Raw genomic sequence first — 26,642 nt, 5'->3', positions numbered from 1 at the left:
GCTCCATTGAAAGTAATATGATACTTTTAAGTACTTGGGCTTAACTGGGTCCTATTCTGGCTGCTGTTTCCCCAATCAACGTAATTGTTCCAATGAATGTTCACACATGACCTTTGCGTAGATTTAGCGTTCTCATTATGGCAGATGATGGGACTTCCTCAAAGGAGTAGCTCCAACCTTTAGCATGGCCTTTTTCTTTTTACAGGTATTCTGTCTCTTGTGTATTGTCCCAGTTTTTAAATCTAGAAATGAAAGATGAAGCAGTGGCTGGAAGAGGTACCGATGCACACAGAAAACAACTTCTAGCAGAGTTATCAGCTTATCCTCCTTGAGCCTATAGAGTAAATTTTAATTTATATCTCTCCCTTCAGTACCTGAGCATTGATTTTTATTCGGGAGATAATACCGCTCCATCGGGGAACTGGCTCCTTGCTTCACAGACCCATTCTAAGTTAACAATGTCAAAAGTTAAAACGGCAGCCAAAGTTCTAAAACATTTTCTCAGGAAAAAGTGTCATATTTGTTTCTGACACTTAGTTAAAAACGAAGAAGTGCTAATGGATTCAAGTGAGGGAACATTTCTACAGGCTGTAGGGAGAGACCATCAGATGCAACTTGTCCATGAATGAGAAAAATGCACTTTTAAGAAGGGCAAAGTTATCACTTAAGATTTTATGTGTGATAGATTACCCAGGATGACACAATTGTTTGATGTTTCACAAATGCAATGTAGGAACCGAAATCCTAAATAAACAAAACAATGTTTTATTCTGGAGCCCAGTGATAACATTTTTGAGTATGGCTGACAAAACAAACGTACTATAGCATAGCCTCACCATCTGCCCACAACTGGTTTAGGTTTTTTTTAGTCAATATGGCTCTGATAAACCTTTTGTTCATTTTTCCTATTGTTTTTGTGTATGGAAATGGATGTATTCTGTTTTGTTTTTGTCTTTAAAAAAGATCACTACAGAAATTACCTGGGGGGGGGGGACGGGACGACGGACTTTGGTTTCCCAACAACTGAAACATATGGAATCTGAAGCCACAAATACAACCTGGTGTGTGTGTGTGTCACAGTGGAATGGACTCAGTCGGGATGTTGTGGACTCTGCTTCATTTGAGGTTTTTAGGCAGAGATTGGATGGCGACCTGTCAGGGATGCTTCAGTTGAGATTCCTTCATTGCAGACAGTTGGACTAGATGATCCTTGGGGTCCCTTCCAACTCTACAGTGCTATCATTCTATGATTCTGTGACACACACGTGGAGTAGGGTTCAGAGCATGCCCACTGTCCCCCAACCTGCTCATGTTCAACAGACCTTTTGAAATTCTGAAAGTTTGCTTAGTGCATGGACATTGACTTAACTGAAATGTCAGGGAACCTGTGGTCTAAGCCACTGAGCCTTTGGGCTTGCCGATCAAAAGGTTGGTGGTTCGAATCCCCATGACAGGGTGAGCTCCCGTTGCTCGGTCCCAGCTCCTGCCAACCTAGCAGTTTGAAAGCACGCCAAACATGCTAGTAGATTAATCGGTACCACTCAGGCGGGAAGGTAAATGGTGTTTCTATGCACTGCTCTGGTGTTGGTGTTCCGTTGTGCCAGAAGCAACTTAGTCATGTTGGCCACATGACCTGGAAAAACTGGCTCCCTCGGCCTGTAAAGCGAGATGAGCACTGCAACCCCAGTCATTTGCAACTGCACTTAACTGTCAGGGGTCCCTTTACCTTTACCTAGATTACATGGAGAGAGCCATCATGTTTATATGTCAGTAGTCAACCTCCTATGATGTGCCGTGGTGCAGATACTAAAGGCATTTGAAAACAGATTGCTGTCAGAGGGGCACACAGGTGAATGAAGAGCTCAGGCTCTTTGCTGTCAAAGTTTTACTTAAAGATTTTATTGACCATCATTCAGTGTGGCTTGTATATTTGCTGAAGAGTTTACGAGATTTTTTCAGTTCAGTCCATGTTGTAATCATGCATATGGAAGGAACTCAAGCATAACGTTTTGTAATTAAGATTAATGCATGGTTGTAAGATCTTCGGTGCTTGCAGGATTTTAGAAATCTATTAATTTCTTATTAGTTTCAGTATAATGATTAAACCTTTTAAATGGAAGGCAAAATAAACTGCTGAACCCAACATTGCAAGAGACCTAGCATGTGCTGTTCATTTAAGCACTTTCAGTGATTTAATTATATTTGATCCCATAATCCTTTCACTGAGTTGGAAATTCAGAAGTTTCATTTAGATTTAAGTGATGGTTAATGAGGGCAGTGGGATATCTTTTGTGGTGCACAACTTGTGAATAATGCAAACTATAACTCATATCTCTTTCAGCAAAGAAAGCAGAACCAAATCTCACTGAGAGTATGTTCTCATTACAGAGGTTAAGTGAGCAACATAGAATAAATTACCAAGTTCTCATTGCACACACAGGCTATAGCGAGGAAGACAGCCTTTCATGAGCTAGCCAGGCTTTCCTTGTGGAGGCAGAAAATAAAACTCTATAGGCTCACATAACTCATTTGGAGTTATGTCAACAATAAAAGCCCCATGGATGTGTTGCAATCTAGAACACATCCAAAATCTTTTACTCTCTCATATCTATATTATGTTCTTCCTTCAATGAAAGCATATACACTAGGTACGTACAGTGGATTTGAATGAAAGCATATACACTAGGTACGTACAGTGGATTTGAACAAATCCAGAATCTTGAACTGGTCACTCCCGACAGATTTGGGACTGGTTCAGACTAGGCATCAATGGAGAGGGAAAAGATGCTAATTGACCCACACTTGTAGCTTGGCTACCGCGAAGGGATTATCACTATTTTGCTGTGACACCCTTTTAATTTGCAAGAATGGGAAGGTTTGGGTTGTGGTTTCTGCAGTGGTCTTCATTCTCAACCACTGGATCTCTGGTGAATTTCATATCAACTAAATCAGGCTTCCTCAACCTCGGCCCTCCAGATGTTTTGAGACTACAATTCCCATCATCCCCGACCATTGGCCCTGCTAGCTAGGGATCATGGGAGTTGTAGGCCAAAAACATCTGGAGGGCCGAGGTTGAGGAAGCCTGAACTAAACAAATTGCCTTAATTGGGCTGCATCATTGTGAAATTACATGCTTGTTATTTCCAATTCTCCAGAGCACCTGTGCAAACACACAGTTTGTTTGACCCTTGCATGCTCCCCCAGCCACTGCAATAAAGCATCCCAACAAATTTGCTATTTTAAAAAGTGGATGGGTAAGATTGCAACAGGCAGCACCTGACATAAAAATTTAAAATTCGGTAATCATTCTCACTGCAGCCACCCTGCCAAACCAAGGTAGCCACATCTGCTTCTAGCCTTTGAGCTGTTTCCTATGCCTCACAGGTTCTCCAGCATGAGATTTTATAATTTCATGGTTATGTCTTAAAACTGGTTTGCCCAACTTAGTAAGCAAAACAATGGGAAAATCAGCAAGCCCTCTCTTACATTTCAGAAGAGTTTAGAAAACCTTGATTATGTCAGAGTTTTTTCGTGCTTGACTTTATTCTTCTTCCTGAATCTTTGGTTAGATTTTTGCTTATCAATTTTAATCTGTTTGATGCTTTGCATATTGTTTGATGTTCAGTTTTAAGAATTGTTTTATTGTTTTGCTTTCTCCTTTTGTGAGCCATCTTAGGGAGAGATAGTTTTAAAGGCAGTACAAAAATTTCTTAAACAAACAAACAAACAAACAAACAAACAAACAAACAAACAGGTGTTGGAATGTTGAAAAATAAGAAAATAGGAAAACTGGGAATTTTCAAAGCCACCAAAATAATGTTGGGTAGCTATTAATGCCGTCTCCAACAAAAAATAAACCTGTGATAGGTATGCCTTCATTAATAATATTAGCGATTTTCCGCACCGGATAGATGGCTAAGAACTCTACGGTAATGCAAGATGACAGTGAATCTTTCATCTGAGAAGAATATAATATTTTGTCCTGACTTCAGATACTATCTTACCAATTAAGTCTATCAGCAAATGCTGTCTAAATTTTTAAATGAGATCAGAGACTTGGTGCCTCAAACCATATGCCTCCAAAAGAGAAGAGGGCACTGCAGGTACTGGATGTAAATGCAAATGTTGTAATAGTGCCTAAAAATAGTGGAAAGATTTCTCAATATAGACTATTTTTCATTAGAAATCAAAGTTAGGGCTCTCAGTCTCTAGGTACACATTAGTAATAATGATTATTTCCTAGAAGGGGAGAATGCTGAAGTCTCTACTACGAATACTTTCAAATTAGAGTTCATTCAGCTAAAAGGCTTACTTACTCATGGGCAGAATTAGAGGAAATTTTCCATTACCAAGATATGCTAAGCTGCCTTTTGGGCAGCTGGCCAACTTTTAAAAAGGCATTACAAGCTTATCTCAAAAAATGTGTATTCCTCAGTAATAACTCAGGGAGCCCTTTGCATTCCTTGTAGATTTGGTTAGAATCCCAATTTGCGTCTTCATTGTTTTGATAGAGCTATCCAATTGCATTGAATGAGCAAAGGTAGAAGAAGAAAAAAGCATTTCACATGATTGTTTGCCTCAAGAGGGCAATTCTCTTTGCACAAGCACCTTTCCTGAAGCTTGAGCCTCAGTCTCTTAATGGTTTGTTGTTATATTATGAGTGGCTGGAGCCCTTATTAGCAAAGGCCTTAGGCTAAACGTCTTTCATGTAAGGGGCCAGGATATTATTTTAGGGTACTGTTTTAAAAAATGGAAGTGTACATATATGCCCAATCAAGTACCAAAAATGGAATCCTTCTGAAGTAATGGGAAACACGGCGAGCAAATTGTATAACTCTATAAGAGTTTTTCAGAACAAGGGCAGCTTTGGGGGGAACATTACATGCCAGTAGCGGGTGGAGCAACAGATGCAATATTACATTCTAGTCAGACAAAAGTCAGATTTTTTCAACGTACACATACCTCCATCCTCCATCCACGCAAGCAAGAGGCATTGGCATAGACCAAGGACACAAACCAGTACTAAACAAAGTGCAAAGCATGGCTGGTGAGGGGCTTGGCCTGGGCAGGAAGCATGGGGTTCACTACTCTTTGGTAAATGACTTCTTTGGCATGATCAGGTGTCAGGCCTTGCCTATCTATAGATAAAGACAGAGGCTTGAATCATCAAAAGTGCTCTCATGAGATGGTTGTTGAACCCCCCCCCCCCCGTAGCCTGCTGCCCACCACATACTTCCTCCATTCAGGAGATTCCCTGACCCCCCCTCAGTAAAGGTTTGTGGGCAGAGGGCCTTCACGGGGTGGTAAAGGTTCCTTCTGTGAACTGTCCTACCCAAGTGCTTCTTAGCTTCAAGCCATACTCTTTCACACCCTCCAACAATTCTCCAATGAAAATAGGGACATCCTATTCCATTATTTTGATTTCTTCTTTCTCTTCTTCTTCTCCTTCTCACCACCACCACCACTACCACCATACTATTTATACCCCACCCATCTGAGTGGGTTGCCCCAGTCCCTCTGAGCAGCTTTCAACATATATAAAAACATAAGAAAACCTCAAACATTTAAAAACTTCCCTATACAGGGCTGCCTTCAGATGGCTCAGGAGTCAGATAACTCAGTCATATCCTCCAACATTTCTCCAATGAAAACAGGGACATCCTAAGGAGAAGCAGGGCATTCTGGGATCAAAATAGAAACTGGGATGGCTTCTGTAAATCCAGAAATGTCCTTGGAAAATAGGGATACTTGGAGGGTCTGCTCTTTATGACTGTGAGCTGGCATAATGTGAGTAAAATATTGTTTGATGTCAGTCAGCAGATGAGTTATTCAGGATAGACTTGACCATAGTTACATTCTTTAACAGCTTCAAAGAACTGTTATTTCTAGTGCAGCCATTTTAATATATTGTGTGCTATAGGAATCCTGTATTGCCTGGGTGCTCAAAAAAGAATATGCAGGTTATCTCTCTCTGTTCCCCCACCCCCAATGACGTACAGAAGAATCTTTCAAGAATTACAGTGGTACAGTGGTGCCTCGCAAGACAAAAATAATCCGTTCCGCGAGTCTCTTCGTCTAGCGGTTTTTTCGTCTTGCGAAGCATTCCTATTAGCGGCTTAGCGGATTAGCGCTATTAGCGGTTTAGCGGCTATTAGCGGCTTAGCGGCTTAGAAAAAGGGGGGGAAGGGAAAAAACTCACAAGACTGGCAAGACGTTTTCGTCTTGCGAAGCAAGCCCATAGGGAAATTCGTCTTGCGAAGCGCCTCGAAAAACGGAAAACCCTTTCGTCTAGCGGGTTTTTCGTCTTGCGAGGCATTCGTCTTGCGGGGCACCGCTGTAATGTCATTCTGGCTTTTCTCCCATCCAGTCAGGGTTACAAAATTAGCTGCACTATATTGTGAACATTTGTTCCCTATTTAAAACATTTCAGCTTGCATACAATGGACAAAAAGTTCACATTCTCATTGCTTCAAACTCCACCCATGTTTTCTTTGCTGTTTATTGAGCCCATGGAAACATAAGCTACCTGTGTATCATGTCTGTCTGCTGATTTTTGCTTTTGGCAGAGGCCTGTATTCACATTAACCCAAAGACAACGTGCATGCATGCATGCAAACCCTGTGGTCAGTCTCAGAGACCCTGCTTGGAAATTAGGATCATGGCCTTTTGGGCGGTGGCCCAGGCATTTATGTCTGGAGCTGTATTTCCCAGCCATTCAATCGGCCCTGAAAACCTTTTTGTTCAATCTGCTCCTGCGCCATCTTCCAAGGGGAGCCTCCCACGGAGGGCATTGCACTAATGCAATTGTGTGGTTATTAGAGCATGGGTAACTTGAAATAATGTACACAAGTAGCCTTGGGTGGGCCTTTCTGTGAAAGGCAGCACAGATAGACTGGCAATAATAAATAAATTAATAAATAATGTGGCAGCCTGAAGGTGATTCTTCTCACCTAGCATATATGTGCCCTGAAAAAGTCATTCTTTCCATCAAGCACACCTCTGGCTACGGTTATTATTAGAGCAGAGGCAAGCGTTCTTTGTGAGTCCTACTCCTAGTTAATATTCTTTTGAGTCCCTGCCATGACTCTCCGTTAAGAGGTTTTATCCTTTAGCAAGTATTTATTTAACCAGTCTCCTCTGACCATGAAAGTTGGTGGTTTACATTTGCAATTGTTAAGTGGGAGGAAGCTTGTAATTTTCCTCTAAGCTTAGAAGAACAAGGGAAACTAACATGTTCGTGTACCAACTGTCACTCAATCCACCTGCTGACAAGTGCTCTTTTGAGAACTGCACAGTGTTTTGCATATAAAGTGATGGCAGAGGTGTGTTTTTTCTCTCTCCTTTCCATTGCATTTTACACAGTTTAATTTCTTGCTAGAAGCGAAAATATTTTAGCTTTGGATTTTTTTATCTTTTAAAAAAGCTTGCAATCAAGAAGTGCATTCAGGTAGAGTGGAATCCTTTCTAAATTATATTTCATCCATGCCACCCAAGTGTAACCTATGCTATTGGCAGGTATTCTGCAGGAAATAGCAGTTAATCCCTGATTTATTAACAACCAACAAAATCTCCAACCAAATTTCTATCCTCCATTTGCCCATAACTGGAATTTGACACTATGATTTGGAGCATATTCAGATGTTATGGACAATCAGATAATTATCTGATCAGGTTTGATCTTTTGCCTATCTCATGGCCTTGCAAGGGTTGTGAAACAATTTTACTTACACAGGAATAAAATGTATAATCATGCTCTAGTTGCTACTATGCTATGTCCAAGAATTTAGGACATACAGTACCAAAACAAACAAACAATCTAAGAACTTAAATAACAATCTTTTAGTGTCTGTTAGAATTTAAACAATTGCTAGAGTAAAGACTAGATGTGTGTGTGTTTATTGCTTTAGCTTCTGGCTGGTAAGTGACGTTATTTAATTTTTAACTCCAGATATCAGAGCAATATGTAAGACTTCAGAACATTTCTTCCCCCTTCTCATTGCCAATAAAGCAATTTCACACTTTCCTGAATTTCTAAGAGAGGCTATACTTGGAAGTGTTAATTAACCAAATCACTAGTAAGATGCAGTGAAAAACAGGATATGAAATGCAATTTCTATTCATCAGGTTGGAGTGGAAGTGAAGGAATAGCCATTATATGACGGATATTTATAGGCTTTCCGTTTTTAAAAAGTTGACTACAAAAGCTTACACTTATATTGGGCAATGGAGCACGCTAATAGAACCATTAAAGAAGGTTCACAGGAAAAAAATGTTAATGATAGATTTTTAGAAACCAGCTTCACATTTCACAGCAACCTAAATGTTACTATAGACTGAAAGTCGACATAGCAATATTTTCTTAAAATGTGATGTTCTGAGGTTGAGAAAAGGTTTTAGAACCTAAGGATCCACTGTCATTCCCACAACAACAAGCTTTCAACTGTGACGGCTACTCATGCTTGCCTTCTTCACCAAGTATACAAACAGGATACTGGATTAGAATAAATTATGGAAATAACAAACAAACAAACAAAACCCTCATCCAGGAATAAGTGGTGATATTATGACCTTTCATTGTTCTGTGGGTTTTCTTTGCCCTGCATAATGGTCTACTTTTGCCCTCCATGTTAAAAATGCCTTGAATTTATTAAAGGAGAGACAATATTCTTAATTATGAAACAGAACACCTAAAAGCTTGTCCTAACTCATGTGGAATTTTCAGCTTCTTACTTTGTTACACACCTGTTACAGTATTTTATCCAGGCTTAAAGAAATTACAGACAAAAGAAGGTGATTCAGTAAGGGCAATGTAGGCCATATCTACCGTGTATCCTCATCCTGTTGAAAAATAGCATTTGTTTTTCAAGGAATCACTAAACTCTCCAAAGCTCAGAGCAGAACAATGTGAGTTGAGATGACAGTGCTCTCGCTCTCATTCATTTGCACAGTCATTCAGAATTCTTGAACGGTGTGATAAGAGAAAATGGGTGTCATTTCTCAGTTGACTAACCATTTTCCACTCTTGCTCATACAAAGCCCTGGATGGCTATGTGCAATGTGTTGCACATAGCTGCAGTGTGCACAGAGTGCTGTTCTTCATGAGTATCAGGAAAGGTACCAACTAACAGGCCAATACAGTGCTGTCCATTCTAGATCGATTGCATGCAATGATGTGGCAAGACACCACTTACCACTAAATGCGAATGTGCAGAGATGGGAAGAATAAGCCTTTCAGTAAGATAACATGCTGTGCATATTTTATACAAAGGTTAGATAGCGACTGGCGATTTTGTTTGGTTGTGAAAATTGTAGGCTATCAGGCTGTCAACTCTCTTCATAGCTAATTTGTCCAACTCGTGGTCTGCTGCCTCTGGTATATGTTTTCTTCTTCACCTCCTTAGGTGTTCTGTGCCAACCTGTCACATCTTGTATTTGTTTCTGCAGTGAACTCTGGCAAAGAACCTCTCATGTTATACTAGCTCAGTACACAGCATGAAGTAAATGTCTGACTTTATTGTGTGATAAAAGGCAATTTTAATTTGTGAAGTGATTCCAGCTAATGGGAAACATTAATAATAATAATAATTATAACAACAACAACAACAACAACAACAACAATAATAACAATAATTTTGTTTCATTTCATTTCATTTCTATACTGCTTTATATTTTAAAGGGGAAAAAAAATCAGTTTACAACACATTAAAACTTCAAATAAAACAAACCAGAATAAAACATTACTGGAGAAGGTAAAATATAATGTATACATTCAGAGCAACATAATTTACAGGAGACTAAAATATTACCTTAAAGATTTCAAAATAAAACATTACAAAGGTCGACTACAGAATGTATAACTAATGCAGCAAAGTGAACAAAATATTCTTAAACATTTCAGAAGAAAATATAAAATACATTTCAGAAGACAAATATAAAATGCACATTTAATATAGCATAATTAGCAAGAGAATAAAACATTATTCTAAGCATGGATCATATCGGCTGCTGTTGCTGCCATTCCTGCTGATGGTGGTTCATGGCAGATGGCGCCTGTGGAATCTCACGCTTGATATTCTGGGCGTCCACTAAGAGACAACCAAGATGGCTTCTGGCCTCTTCAACAGTCATAGCTTTTGTAGCTAGAGTAAATCAGGGCCCTGCTCTCCCAGGCCAAGTGGGAAAAGGCCTGCAAACAGTATTCCCCCCCCCCTGTGTTTAATCATACCCTTTCAGGTTCCACAGTATAGGAGAAATATAGAAAGTAGTGATAGTTTCTTTTATTATCTCTAGTATGAAACTGATAACATTTTCGGCCATGGTGGGGCGCAGAATGCTTTATACACAAGTTAGAAGCCCCTGTATCTTTGGAGCTGTGCAGGCTTATTCAAGTCCTCAGATATCAACCAGGATTGCAGCATCTGACCATAGTCCAATAGAGAAGTTGAAATAAATATGTTGGATCTAGACAAGGTTGGCTACAATTTGTTGACACTGAAATAAGTGGAAACCAAGCAATATTGGCTGGTGTGGTGAAGTCACAGAGTCAGTCTCCTGACACTAGCATCACTTCAGCTTATGTGGATGAGGCAAGGACATTGGCAATGTCAGGGCTGTGGGTGTGTCCACACAGCCTTTTCCCCAACTCTGTCTTACCCCATCCTAGCCGTATTCAGGTAAGCTATAGTGAGAGCTGTGTCAGGAGGGTTGCTCTTCTCTGACAACTATTGGACCTAGCTTAAATTATGAGTAACTCAAATAAGTTTTTTAATTACCTTGTATTCAGTTAACACTTTATATTATATTACCTCCCTCGTTGGATCATCACCTTGTCATGATGAGTGGCTTGCACGTTCCTATGATCCTTGTGAGTGAAGCCGTTGGGAGTCTTGTACTCCCAGTAGGGTCACCCAAGGCGGTAAGGTCAAGGGGGAGGAGCTAGACAAAGAATGATCCAATAAGTGGCCTCCACAGTCACTTACGGACTCACTGTTGAGGCTGTGTTCATGGAAGACATCTTACTTGGTTTTGAGTAAACAAGAAGAAGAATATTATATTATATCCATTGAATCTCTTATAGAATTCAAACCATTTTTTTACCTTGGTAAATACAATCAAATGGAACTGATTTCTCCACATGGACCTAAGTGCAATTAACTTAATCTATATCCAGATAGCTAATATCCAACTAAGTTATGGTTAGAGTAGACGCATTGAAATCAGTGAACCAAATTTTCTAAGTCAATTGATTACAGTAGGTCTACTCTGAGCATGACTTTGGTGAAAATCACCCAATATGCTTAAAGCAGCTACATTTGTGACGCATTATACAACAAACTGGGTTTTTAGTGTTGCAACTCCATGTCTCTGAAATAAATTACCAGCTGAAATCAGATAAGCAAGTTTCAAATGATCATGTATCATTTTCCACCAAGAAGCTAGCTTAACAGCGTTAACAAATTCATAACTGATTCCAAAATTCAGCTCTTCTGTAACACATTGAACAAATCTCAGTAATATCAAATGGTTCAGAATTATGTAGTTTCTGCAACAACAGCCACTGTATGCAAGGCGTCATTTCCTATCAATATTATATGACAAGAGTAACTCAAATGCAGGAAGTCAGCACTCACAACTTATTTATACTGCATAAATCCAACTGAAATAATAAAGACTGACTTTCTTATGAGTAAAGGTGTAATTTTCAAACTGCTTATGACAGAGTGGCTAAAGGATGTAGCATAAGTATGCTTAGAATCCTGTCCAAAGAAGATTGTTTTAGGAGTAACATCTAAATGGCACAAGCTTCATATTTTATGTCTACTGAAGATGTTTCAGAAACTCCAACCCCTGTAAATGACTGCCAGCATAGTTGCGTGTGTAGGTCCCCAGGCCACCCCTCAAATAACTTCACACATAACAATAATTTTAGTTTTGGTTTTTGGGCACTATTTTGGCCACAACTTTATTAAAATACAAAATCAGTGAGTGGTTGTTTAGACATTGGTTATGACTATCTGTCCCCCCGCCTGGGACAGAACTGACATCCCGAGGTCCGATCGGTAGCCAGTAGAAGAGAAAGTCAAACTTGGGGGTCATTTGAGCTAAGTGTCGGACCCATGCCGCTCACCCCAGCAGCTCCCCAAAAGCTTGCCTGCCCGGTCCTATAACAAGGATTCCCATAACAGGGATTGGGCGGCCCTGGTCCCATAACAGGGATTGGACGAAATCATGGCAAGCCCCAGGATTCCTTTAACGGAATTCCCTTCAGTGCAATAGGAGGGGCAGGCCCAGCCTGACCCCTCCACCACCAGCATATTATAACCAATGCCTAACCGCAACCTTACAAGTTGTGACGAATTGCTGAGTAGTAGGCAAAAACCAAATGGCACAGCCAATCACCAAATGGCAAAATTCCTACTAGGCCCCTGCTCCAAAGCAGACGACCCCATGACAGGCAAAGCAAGGTCAACCGGAAAGAGGGCGGGCGGGTGGGTGATCTGATGCACTCTGCAAAGAGAAAGAGAAACCAGAGTGCACCAATATTTAAAGACTATGGTCCCACCCACCCATTTTGCAACATACAATTTGCCCCAGCAACCCGGTTACCCAATCATGATGCCAGGCAACAATTATTAACCTGCCTGGCAACAAGAGGCCTGGCCTGGTGGCCCACACCGCAACACGTGCTCTCATTTATTGGAGAACACGCTATGTAATCTTAGAAAAGTAGCTAATGCATCTTTTTTGTTTCTGTCATTCTCTGGAATAAAAATGGCAATCCTGTATTCAAATAATAATCAGTGGAAAGAAAAATACACTGTAAATGTTTCACTTTATATGATTATAGAGAAAAGGTCAACTAACACTGAGAAAAGAGTCCCTTCCCCTTTTATGTGGCTACTAATCTATTGGAGCACTGAGTAAATCACATTACAGTTTCTTCTTTCTGTCCGTATCTATCAAACTTTCTTTCTGTCACTCCCTTCTGTAACAAAAAAATACATCAACCACAATTGACACAAGGAATGAAAATACTGTTGTTGTTACCTTAGCCAGAACTGATATTAAATATATCTCACAACCTTCATCTGTTTTAGTTTGCTATTAAGAGTATGAAGATATGGATCCAAAGAACTGTGAGCAGAAGGAGAAAATGCACCAGTGCCGTTCCATAATTTCTTGAGCATGCACTTGCAAAATGCTTTTAACAATGCAGCACTGCAGGGTATTACAGATTAAATTTTATGTGAAAGATGCAAGATACAGCCTGCAGCATTATTAACTCCACCGGGACATAAAAAGCGTCTTTTGTTTTATCTATTAAATTTATATCCTGCCTTTCCGCTCAAAAGAGCCAAGGGCAGCAAAGCGTTGTCCAAGATTTTGCAGAACAGGAAAAACTATATCTGGGATTAATTAGCTAATGCAGTGCCTCCGTGAGAAGAACAGGAAATGATATCAGGCAGAAAAGGTGTTTTCCAACATCACAAATTTCTTAAGATGGTTACAGTAGCAATAAAAAATGAATTGAAATTAAAGAGAACAAAATATAACTAAAAGAAGTGGAAATAGCAAGTTGAATGGCAGGAACAGAAGGAAATACTTTATTCCCTGAAAATACATTCTGGTTAAGGAAGGAAGTACAGTGGATGCTTAGGTTGCGAATGTGATCTGTACAGGATGCACGTTCACACCCCGCAGTGTTTGCAACCCGCAGCGGTGCATCTGCGCATGCGCGGATTGCGATTCGGTGCTTCTGCACATGCGCAAAGCGCGTTCTGCGCATGTGTGACCCATGAAACTCGTTCCGGTACTTCCAGGTTTCGGTGGGTCCGTAACCCAAAAAAACGCAACCTGAAGCGCCTGTAGCCCAAGGTGTGACTGTAGTTGGATACAGGATCCTATTTCCATAGTGGCACAAGATAATCACTGCCTAGGATCCAGTGGTGTCTAGTACAAGTGGAAGGGCAAGGAGGCCTATGTCTTCTACTGGTTTCCCCCTTTATCTAGCCTTTACTATATCCCACATAATATCTGAGTATCCTTGGGATCCAAAAGGTGTGGCATATAAGCCCTGATCTGTGAGGAGAACCTCACTCAAGATTTTAAAGGAGCCAAATAATACAGGTCATATTATAATAATTATAGAGAATTAGTCCTCTTTCTGCAAAGCTTGTTTGTACCCTGACTTGGGAAAAAACTTGCTGTGGTGAATGATTTAATGTTAATAAGCAGGATAATGTTCTTATTCATGAATTTACTCTAAAACAGAGCTTTCCAAACTGTGTCATGACACATTAGTGCATGGGTAGGCAAACTAAGGCCTGGGGGCTGGATCCAGCCCAATCGCCTTCTAAATCTGGCCCGCGGATAGTACAGGAATCAGCGTGTTTTTATTTTTTATTTTTTAAATAATATTTATTAAAGTTTTAAATGTTACAAAAAGAGAAAGAGATAATTCCAAGTTAAACAAAAACTTAACAATACTTCACAATAAAAAAGAAGAATTTTTTTTTGTAAAAAACAGAAAAACAGAAAAATAGATACAATTAAAAAACGCAACGAACCTTCCCATAACTTATCTTTCATTTACTTGTTTCCTTGACCTCCTTGCACCTCCCTTTTTTTGTATTCTAGTTTGGTTATCTATTTCAGCAAATCCTTTCCATCTTTCCCAATTTTTATCCTATAATTTATCTTAATATAATGTAACTTTACCTTTCCTCCTTTCATCCATTAACAATCTATTTTTACTTAATCCTTTATAATATTTCCGCTAAAGCCACATAACTTCATTCCAGCCTCCTTCTAACATTCCTTAATTTTACAATGTTTCTGTAAATAAACTTTAAATTTCTTCCAATCTTCTTCCACCGACTCTGGAATCAGCGTGTTTTTACATTAGAATGTGTCCTTTTATTTAAAATGCATCTCTGGGTTATTGGTGGGGCACAGGTATTTGTTCATTTCCCCCCCAAAATATAGTCCAGCCCCCCACAAAGTCTGAGGGGCAGTGGACCGGCCCCCTGCTGGAAAAGTTTGCTGACCCCTGCGTTAGTGTTTCAGCTGCAGTGTGCAGGCATGTCGCACAAACGCTTCCCATGTTGTAAAGGGGTTAGTTTAACCTCCAGTTTGCTTGTAAAACTGAATTACTGGGTCACGAAATGATGCATGTCTAAAAAGTGTGGCACCAGCATGAAAAGTTTGGAAAGCTCTGCTCTAAAACGTGACCTTGCTGTATTGGCTAAATGACATAAATTGGTACAGTATTAAAATTAAAATGGCAAGGTAAACAGCCAAGAGTAGCTGCAACATTGCATTAATGTTTGCAATGCAGGGCCGGGCCTATCAATCATCAGGCTATACAACTGTGATTTTACAATTGCATCCTAATCACATTATTATGTAATAAATCACAGTGGGACAAAAGAGAAGTTGCTTCAGAGTAAACATGATTAGGATTGTGTTACAAATTAGCAACAAGGATTGACTGCTTTGCTTTGGATATATAATAGAAGCAATAGTAGTAGAGGAAAGCTAACAAATCTCTCTTCTTACTAGCTCACAGAATTACAACAGGGGGAGAAATATAGATAGCTGTAATTGGGTCAGCCTACCCCATTTCACCACCTAAGGTGAAACGGGTATGTTTCATTGCGTTTTTCATTTGTTAGGCTTTAGCAGCTTGCCACCTGAAGGTCTCCAAAAAAGGGAAAAAAAAGATATGTACTGCTTCCTTCCCTCTTACGCTATCACCCCACCTTCCCACACTTCCAGTGGCGTTCCAGCAGTGGTGGGCTAGTTGGGGTACTGCCTCTTGCATTTTCACTCCCTGAGGTTCTCCATTGTTGGGCCGGCTCTGGTTGTAATACCGCCAGTATATATTTCTGTGGATCTGGAAAACTTTAAACATAACAAGTCCAAACCTTCTCTCTCATGGAAGGGAGTATCATAGATTGGGGCCAGTATCTATAGGTTTATAGCTATATTATCAACTTGCAGATGCTTATTGATTACAATGTCACCCACTGTTGATATGTGATATATATTTTGGGCTTGCACATATACCCTTATTGAGACCTTTGTAGCTAGATACTGGAAATAATAAAAAGAGGCGATGATAGATCAGGGTTTTACTTATAATCACAAAATAGTATTTCTGGGATTCTTAAAGGATACTGTTGCAGATGATAATCTAACTAGTAACTTTTTATAGTGCTGTATATTTGCATATACAGTCATACCTCAGGTTGAAGTAGCTTCAGGATGAATATTTTCGGGTTGCATGGATGAATATTTTCGGGTTGCACGGAGCGCATTACTTCCGGGTTTCGTCACTCGTGCATGCACAGATGCTCAAAATGACGTCATGTGCATGCGCGGAAGTGCCGAAGCGCGACCTGCGCACGTGCAGACACGGGTTACGTTTGCTTCTGGATGCAAACGGGGCTCCGGCACAGATCCCGTTCGCATCCAGAGGTACCACTGTATATTATTTTCACTTATGCAGAATTGTATTCTTTTAGATCTAAAAAAATATAAATAAATAAATTCAGATTAATATTGATGGGGGGTTGGACTAGATCCGTGTTTCCCAACCTTTTTCCAACTGTGGCCCCCTTCCAACCTTGATTCCTTCTTGTTCCCCTTGTGCCCCCCATGGGTATTGCCAAGGGGGGGGCAGGGGGCAGCTGCTCCACACATAAATAAAAATCAATACAAATCGATATAAATCTGAGTTTCTGCCCCCCGTAACAAAAGCCTGACCCCTAACAAAAATCTTGGCTATGCCCCTGCCCCCCATCGTACGGTAGAAAGGTAGGTATTTAAATGTTTGTTTGTAAACAGAATGTTTTATTTATAATTTTTATAATTTGTACAAAATACAATTACATAAAATGATAGGAATATAATGAAGTATTGTTGAAGCAGAAAAACATAGAATCATAGAGCTGGAAGGGACCCCAAGGGCCATCTTTCTAGGGCAGCCCCTTGCAATGTAGGAAACTCAGCTTAAGCATCCGTGCCAAGTGCCCATCCAAGCCCTGCTTAGAATCCTCCCAAGGAAGGAGAGTCCAGAACCTTCTGAGGAAGATGCATCTTCCATGTATTATAAAAAGTAGACAACATTTACCTGACCCCAGTTATTTGACCCGGGGGGGGGGGACAGACCTACAGATACAGTCAAAAAGGCACACAGGGAGTTCTGTATATATGGGAGAATTTTTAAAAGCAAGTTGTCCTCATTGATCTGGGGCAAAAAGATCTTGTCATGTGGAGGAGCCCTGGCTGCCTAGATAAAATACTATAGCCCCCCACACCCTTCCCTGGGAGTAAGGCTCACTGAACTCAGTGCAACTTTTTTCTGAGTAGACAGTTATTTACTAGATGCAAGTCAGCAGCACCAGACGACCCCACTTACCTAGGCGCTGGAGTGCCTTGGAAAGTCGGGTCAATGCTGCCTACAGTCCCTGCACCCCTCAGCAACACCCAGGTTGCCACCAGGCCCAGCACCGGCAGCAGCAACAAGCAGCTCTGGCTCCCCCAGCCTTACCCATTGCCACCCCACCACCGCACCACCGCACTTACCTGACCTGGAGGTTCTGGAATGCGGGCTCTACTGGTCAAAATGGGATCCTCAGTGATCACCCTCTCCCGCCAGAAACCAGGACCGCTCCAAGAAAATGTACATGGCAAAAAGGAGCCTGGTGGGCTGCCCAGCCAATCAGGATTTTTTTTATGCCCCTCCCCTTTACACATTTTTCACCTGGGGCCCCCTTGGGATATCTTGGAGCCCCCAGGGGGCCATATGCCCCCTGGTTAGGAAACACTGGACTAGATAATCCTTGTGGTCCCTTCCAACTCTACAATTATTTGATTCTCTGAATATAACTTTCCTGATTTCCTGGCTACCCAGATATTCCTATACACTGTCTCAGTCCTTTCAGGCAAACTGAGTTGTGGTCTGAACATTAAGAGTTTTAAAAGGTCAAGTAAGTATATTCACTGCTAGCAGCCAGACCAGCTCAACTGGAGATTAAATACATGTGAGTATATAATTTTTTTACTTGTAATTAATCATGCTCTTTTTTACTAGCTGCTCTAACTGGAGGTTAGTGAGAGCAGTGATTTCTAATGTGGTTTAATATAATTAGTTGATGGCGATGGGGTCAAGGTTCTCAAGACTGGAAGATCAACAGAAGTAATTTCATTCTACTAATTAGTTTTGTGGCACAGCGTCTCCTAACAAAAAAGGTGGTTGGGGTCCTAGCTCTATGAAGAGGCAAGACATGAAGTGGTTCAAACCCAAATGGAAGCTCTGTTGCTCTGCTATAAGTAAACTTAGTAGCAGCAAAGCCTCCAAGAACCCAGATGGGCATTGCTGATTTTATTACATGGTTACTGATCAAGTTTTTCAAAGACCCTTGGAGTGCTTCTGGCTGACTTTCATTATAGAGGATTAGCAAATAAGAAGGTACAAGTTAAGCCAGTCAGGCAAGAGGCGGGGAGGGTAGGTGTTTCTTTTTTATCCTGCTTCAGAAGCTGTTCCCATGGAAACGTTACACTTATCTGGTTGAAAAACTCTCACAAACATGAATGCTTGAGTCAGGCATGTAAAGATGCTAATAAATAAGAAAAAACAACAACATTATGGATAACGGCTCATAAATGGTTGTAGACCAGTTATGGGCCAGATTCCAAAGAACTACATTAAGCATGCCAAGGAATTGGGCATGCCTAGTGGGGTTTTTTTTTAAACACACGTGTTAGTGGGTGGTAGTGGATTAATATGGATGGAGAATTCTGTTTGGTCAACATTTTAAGCCAACTGAGCTAATTAGCGCCTTCCATAATAGCACACAGATTGGAACATAAATCGTCCTTTAGATTTCACACTTCTCTGAATTCTGTAATCCAGTTTTTAGCTCAAAAAGGACCAAAATGCATTAAAACTGCATATATTAGGACAAAATATGTTTAGAAATGCATACATTGAGGTGAAACAATAATTAAATATGTATTTTGTATTGAAATGTGTAAGTATTTAAATACAAATTTTATACAGACTTTTTTAAAGGACAGATTAATGCAGAAATTGGATGGAATAATGAAAAAACATATGTGAAATTGACATCGTCCCCCAAAATAGGGATCTTTCTATCCCTAGTAGTGGGAAAGCTGCTTTTTAAGTGTCTCTGAAAAATGTTTAGAGAGCAAAGCAAGGGATCTCTGGATCCAGCCCAGAATTCTCTCTCTCTCTCCACCCACCCACCACATCAGTATTCACTTGATGCAAGCCTTATTTGGGGTAATCCTGTTTGAATATCTTCATAGAAATCTGCACTGAAATCTTCTTACTCCGAACCAGAAATAAATGCCTCAAGTCTCTAGAGCTGCACCTGAAAAAAATCCACAATACCTCATCTATCTGCCTTGTTTCATATTGAAATCAAATAAGAACAGCCATCACATAACATTAGGAAAAGGCAATGCATTACCTGCAATGAATCAGAAATAATGAGCCAAAGAAAATCAGTGTGGTATAAATGTGATAATATAATACATGTTGGACTGTGAATATAGAAATGTGAATATGTTTAATCGAGTCCAGCAGTCTAAACTATTTATACACACACAACCTCACACAATTATTGCACCATATTGCACTGGTTCCAAGATTGAGGGCTGGCCAAGTATTATTGCTTAATCAAAATATTTGCTTTCTAAACAGCAGCTACCAACCCATTCCCTGACATTTTAATTAGCCGTGGTTGTGGTGTCTGGGACAAGTAAGTGTGGTACTGTACTTCAGACTCAAGTGTGTGACTCCACCACGGTAAAGCATGGGTGGGTTTTTCAAAGGGAAGTAGTATTACCCTGTTACATCAAAGGGGAAATCCCCACTTGGCTTTAATGTTTCCTAGCCTTTTAAGTCTATTGTAAGTCTATAGGAGATTTATCACTGATATGAATGGGAGCGGGGAGAGTCATACAAATGCTTTAGAAGAGGATCACATCCCCTCACTTCCCAGCATTTATCCAGATATGAGGGGGGGGGGGAATCCCAACTGCTTGAGATAAAAATATTGCATTCTTTCAGGAAAGGGGGAGTACAGTAAAACAAAACCAAAAGACTCATGATAAACGCTGCTCGCTCCCTTACACCACTTTTCCGGCAGTGTTAAGGATGTTTATTTTATGAGCTGAAATCCCACCAACAAATATCCATAATGGACCTGGCATACTTTCTCATTTCAGTAGGTAGTAAACCACCCAGCCCTCTTCTAATTATATTTTGGTATTAGTCTGGCAGTAAGCCTTGCTGCCTTATCTTGACATTTCCCTAGGAAGTTTGCTGCAGACCTACCGGTGAACAATTTTAATGAACCCAGTTTTGCCTATTGAATGTAAAATCACATTTGTAGGAAGGAAAAATGCTTGAACGTTTTCGTCATAATGAGCTATAACAAGCCGTTTGAATTGCTGCATTGAATTACTCTATGAGCTATTCTCGTGAAGCTGAATTGATGGGTGACATTTAGTTTACACAGTGGATATTATAATTGGTGAAGCAATTTTGAAACCTAATTGCTAATAAAGAGAATAAATAATGACTTATAAATATGTTAACAAGCCATTCTGGTGATATTGAATATATACACATACTTAAAAGCAGTTAATAATCTGAAATCCACATTGAATGATGTCACAGTGTAATGGAGTTACACTCTTAGACTCCTAGTTGTCTGAAAATATTCATCCAAGTAATGTTGCTAAGTATAAGCTCTATCAGTTCATATTTGCAGTTATCATGGAAGACTGTAAGATGCCTAAAATATTTTCATAATCAATATTAATAGAATAGTGTGATACTAGCAAAGAGCATATTTGATAGCTAAGTTAGGTTTTGTGACTGCACACTGGCCTCTGGTCAATGGGTTCATTTTGTAATGACTATTTTAAAACCTAATAATACCCAATAAAACCATTATTAAAAGGGCTATCAGAACAAATGGCTTTAAAAAAAAAATCTAAATCTTATTCGATCTGGCTTCAGGTCTTATTATGGGACAGGGAAGGTTTTACAGGACCTCTGTGGATTTGATGGCATGGGCCGCAAGAGTACTTTGTCACGGAACCCGCAGGCTGCCCCCTGCCTTGTCATGTGGGGGGCGGGAGGCCGGAGCGATGTAAAAAATTGGCACACACACACAGCCCTCTGCCAAAGCCAGCTAAGTGAGGTGCTAGGCTTTGGGAAGGAGGTGTGAGGCACTGGAAGTATCTCAGAGCCTTCCCTCTTTATTCCCAAAGCTGGAAAAACACTAACTAGGACTCCAGGACCCTGTCAGAGCTCTTACACTTCCTTCCCAAAGTCCATCACCTTGCTTACCCAGCTTTGGAAAGGCAGTGTGAGGGCTGTGATGGGAGGGGTGGGATCAAATGTTGCTGAGGGCTACCAAAAAGGTGTCAAGGTCTGCATGTGGTCCTTGGGCTGTGCATTGGGCCACCCTGTTTTAGATTGTCTGGTTGGGATGATACTTGCAGGTACCATTTTACAGCATTCCTGTCCTCCTAGGAGATCCACCCCCTGACTGTGGTACCAGAAGAGTTCTGCTCAACACCATGGCTGTTGGTCTATAGTGTCCCTCATGTTATTTAACATCTGCATAAGACTGTTGGGACATGTCTTCCAGGATTTGCTGTTCCCCATATGTTGATACCACCCAACACTATTTCATTCCCCCTCTAAATCCAACACTCTTGTTGGTTTGTTAGTCTACTAGGTTTCTTACCCATTTCTTTACCATAAGGTCCCAGGGTGGTTTGCAACAATAAAATATGTGAAGCTTCAGCTCGTTCAGTAGGGATGTGCACTGAATTCAGCAGAATCCCAAAGCAAATCAGACCAATACAGGGGGAATCCAGGCTTCATCTGAGTCAGAGGGATACCGCCTCAGATCTCCCCAAATGGAGAGGGCCACCTGGGTGACATTAAATTTTAGGAGAAGCTGTGGGCCAAGGTCTGCTTTGTAAGAAGATCCTTGTGAAACAGCTCCCAACAGGACTGAATCCTCCAGTCCAAGAAGGCAGTAATCACACTGTTGACCTTTTGAAAGGGACAATAGCAAACCCAAAATTCCATTCAATCATTCAGATTAACCTTTTTTGGGGAAAGCAATAGCTGTATAGCCAGATATTGGATAAGGGACAAGAATTAATTATCATCATTATCAATATAATTATACCAAAACACATATATCCCAACTTTCCTTAAACGTTCAAATAAATTGGTAAAACATTCTGTTATAAAATTATATAATATTATATTAGTTGCTATTTCAACACATAGAACTTTATTGGGTAAATCTTGTCTTATTCCAACAAAAGCTAGTTGGGTCTAAATAGCTTTGCTCTGTCTGAAAAATTCTTAATATCTATTGGTTATTGTAGAGAGTTTGTTTACGGTCTCCTGGCTTTCCTAGAAGAATTTTAAGGAATAAGTGATCTGGGAACATTATTTAGAAAGGCAGTGGATGGCACTGTTGGACTGTAATTATGAGGCACAAGGGGATGCAAATCTTGTAATTTTATATCATTAAACAAAATGCCCTGGATACATCTTGAGATGCACAAGTAGGACATATGCCTTAAAAACTGGCCTCAGAGAGGGGAATTAATCTCTTTCATCACATGCTGTTTATTGAATAGTAGTGCAAACTGGATTTAACACTCATATTGATTACCATATGCTAAACATGGTAGGATTATTAAAGTTAAATGTTCATTTTGCCATTCTAGATCTGACTTTGTGAAGATTCGGATGAAGTAGAAAGACCTGTTTCTATTGATATCATACTCTGTCTATATAGGATAGCTAAGATGTGGCATAAATGTAGAAACATTTAATGTATCGGCATACATGAAATCCTTAGAAATTTCCATAATCCATTGGCAGGTTCTGATTGTGTCTATGGTACGGCACAACCTAGCTGCAGCCTACATTTTCATATCCAGCTACATTTTTCCAAGCAAGGTTGTGATAAATGAAACAAAAAGGGATCAGGACAGGAACCTTCAAAGAGTCCTAAATCAGAGGCCTGGAAGTTATTATCCAGGGACCCAGAAGGGAGCCACAAGGAAACCAGCAAAGACTCAGGAATAACAGGCCAGAATTGATTGTGTGATTTTTACCCACTCCTGGGTAGCTGGCAAAAAAAGTGACTGCTGCTGGGTTTCCTATGTCATCAGACCATCCTTATCATGCAGTGGCTTTATTTTGTGTTGCTTCTATGGCAACACAAGACATCTCTTTAGAATACAATGTGACTTGACGGGGGTCATGCCAATTCATGACTCTAAATAGTCTATTTAGTGGTTTCTAAACTTTTTTCTCTGGGCCACACTTTCAGAATAAAAATTTCCTTATGCCACACTGAATTTTTAATGTATATGAAATACAGTGGAAAACAAAACAAAACAAAACAAAACAAAACAAAACAAAACAAAACAAAACAAAACAAAACAAAACAAAACAAATACTATGCATGATGATGGGGGAAAATACTATAGTATACTAGACTAGACTAGATTGAAATGTTTAAATGTTTCTTTGATTGTCCTGGAATCTTCCTGCCACACCCTTTGAGAACCACTGCTATATGTGTTTACTCAGAAGTTCATTGGGTCTTAGTTCAATGAGACTTCCTCTCAAGGAATAAGAATTGTAGCCCAAGAGATCCAGTGGTAGTTTACTGAATAGCATAGCAGAGCGGGAGGGAGAGATCCATTCAGACTACATTAAGTTCTTTTGAAGAAGGGTAGTAAAAATGTGGCAGATAGAATAAGATGTCCTCAGCTATGCACTTAAGAACATAAGAAAGATCCTGCTGAACCAGACCAAGGCCCATCTGCTGCAGCACATCCTGTTCTCACAGTAGCCAATTGCCTATGGGAGGCCTGCATGCAGGATCTAAGGGCATCAGCATTCTCACCTCTTATGATTCCCATTGACTGGTATACAGAGGCACACCAGTTAAGAACACTTCCAGACATTGGTTTTTCTCAGTGAGCTTTTGTGGCATGCTCAGCACACACATTCCAGACATCAGCTGTACCAATCCCTATACTGATCTCTGCTAATCCAACTGTATTAGCAGTATTGGCACAGAAAGAGCAGCAACCACCACACACTGTCAGCAGAGATAGGCAGCTATCTTTGCTTGCTGGGAACAGGCATCTTTCTATGAGGTGTGTTCTGTTTCACTTCTTGGATTTCAGCTATCATCACAAGGAAAGGTGACATCTGGAAGTCTCATTACTTTCCGTGGAACATTAGTGTAGCTCGCTTTCACGGGATTGTATTCATTATCTTTATTGGGAAAAGGCTTCATCTGCCATCATCTCACACTATTTCCACAAGAAAATTAGAAAGCAACATTTCTAAAGCATTTCCATTAACTTGAGCTGAGCTTCTGGTTTGCAATGAGTCCTGAAATTAGAATTGTTTCTAAGCTTTTCGTTTTCCCAAGGTTATTTCCCCCCTTGCTTCTGCAGGAAATCATTTTTGTGCCAACAGTGTGCAGTTATTACTGTAAATTATTGCTTAACAGTGGGTGAAAATGTTTTTTGAAGTTGTTTCCTATGAAAAAATGAAATGTCTTTACAAAATATTTTAAATATGAATTTGAATCAAACACCCTGTTAATTCCTGATGAATGTCGAGCTCTAAAAGTGCCTTCAAACCTATTTCACAAACAGCTGCATTGTTTGGCTTTTCACAGACAGCCACAGAGCACTTAGAAGGTCCTGTAGAGATTCAGGCTTGGAGAACAGCAGCTGTTTGGCAAATGCGTATGGTGTTAATTATCATTTGATGAATATTGTTCCATTGAGAAATGCGCCATAGAACCCTCTCTGGTTTCCACTTCCCTCTTGTACAAGTATATCCTCTCTCAGTCTCACAGATCATTGTCCTGTACTAGCCAGGGTGATGCACATGAAATGCACGATTGCACATGTGGTCCTAACCAGGACAGCAAATAATGTGCGTGTGGGGAAATAACTATATCTGGGAAATGGAGAGCACACACATGACAAGTCCATCTACTTTGTAAATACAGCCAAACAGATGGTTATAAGAGGCAGCTACCTCTGGCAGTAGCAGCACTCATCACTGGTGGGTCAGTGGTCTGAAAGCGGAGGGTGCTAGCCAAATGTTTCACATACAGAGGGGAAACGCTGGTACAGCAGCGTGCCAGATTCTCTGCTTTGAAGTTAATCACTCAAATATTGGATTGGATTGTGTTGCATCATGTTGCTGTGCTTTATGGTTGTATTGCTGTTTGCCACCACATTTGGTGAGCGTGGTCCAGAAAGGAAGCTTATAAATAAGTAACATAATGTAGCAGTCAGATTAACCCTGTTGACTAAGGTGGAGCATTATCATATGTGAAATTGTAATTAGTAATTTATAATAATGGCTGCTGCTGTCCAAAGTGATGCCACTCTCCCAACAATAAAAAAATTTCTAGAGATCCTTGGTGTACAATGCATATTGCTGTTCTTATCTTATTTTGCCCTCACTTGCAGTACTGTTGAGTAAGTTAGAGAAATAACAACAAATTACCCAGAACCACTGACCGTACAATTCTCTACATGTCTATTCAGAACTACTCTTGTTTTTAATGGGGTTTCCTCTCAGGTAAGTGTGCATAGGCTGCAGCTTGAGGTTCCATGACTGAGCGGGATTAGAATTTGGGTCCCCAGTGTTTTTTTTAAAAAAACAGTAGGAACATAGGAACATAGGAAGTCAAACCACTGGCTCACCTAACCCAGAATTTTTTCCATTGACTGCCCATGGCTCTCAAGGGTTTCAGTCAGGAATCACTCTCAACCCTTCTGGGGTTATGCAGAGCTAATGCCTTTTTTTTTTTTTACTTGCGTGCAAAATCATTGGTGAATTAAACACCCTACCCCCAACCACTTTCATCGTAGTTCTGAAGGTAAGTTTCTCCTCTTCTACTGCTGTCTGTAGGTACCCCTCAGGCCTGTACTTTGTTCACCTAAGCAAGGAAGCATATAGAATTTTAAAGTAATGGAAGCAGTGTGCTTAGGAAGATGAAGTACATTGGAGTATACCTGTTTGTAGTTTTAAAAATTAATTTCTTTCATGGTGCAATCCTAACAAGTGTATTTAGAAGTATGTCCCAAGTCCCACTCGCTTGCTCTCAGGTAAGTTGGCATAGGATTGCAGATTATTATTATTATTATTATTATTATTATCTTCATCATTATTAATTTATACAGTGGTACCTCGGGTTAAGAACTTAATTCATTCTGGAGGTCCATTCTTAACCTGAAACTGTTCTTAACCTGAGGTACCACTTTAGCTAATAGGGCCTCCCACTGCCATCGCTGTGTGATTTCTGTTCTCATCCTGAAGCAAAGTTCTTAACCCGAAGTACTATTTCTGGGTTAGTGGCGTCTGTAACCTGAAGCGTCTGTAACTTGAGGTACCACTGCATTTATATTTATATCCCGCCACTCTGGGCGGTTTACAGCATATCTAAAAACATAAAACATCAAGCATTAAAAACCTCCCCATACAAGGCTGATGTCTTCTAAAAGTTGTGTAATTATTT

General features: G+C 40.2%; 1 long non-coding RNA gene across 2 annotated transcripts in view; it reads left to right on the top strand.

Annotated features, from left to right (window-relative positions):
* The window catches only part of LOC309340257, a 557,080-nt gene that overhangs the window by 287,783 nt on the left and 242,655 nt on the right, over positions 1-26,642 (top strand). The window contains exon 5 of one of the 2 annotated variants that reach the window (XR_014155894.1): positions 206-696. The exons of the other annotated variant lie outside the window; for it this stretch is intronic. This is a non-coding gene — a long non-coding RNA (uncharacterized lncRNA). Of the gene's footprint in view, positions 1-205; positions 697-26,642 lie in introns of those variants that run through there. 2 annotated transcript variants of the gene reach the window in all.

This window comes from Podarcis erhardii, assembly GCF_964252035.2.
Source record: "Podarcis erhardii genome assembly, chromosome: 4".
Lineage (NCBI taxonomy): Eukaryota > Metazoa > Chordata > Lepidosauria > Squamata > Lacertidae > Podarcis > Podarcis erhardii.
The sequence above is the reverse complement of the archived record's forward strand: the minus strand, read 5'-3'. Positions and strand labels throughout refer to the sequence as shown.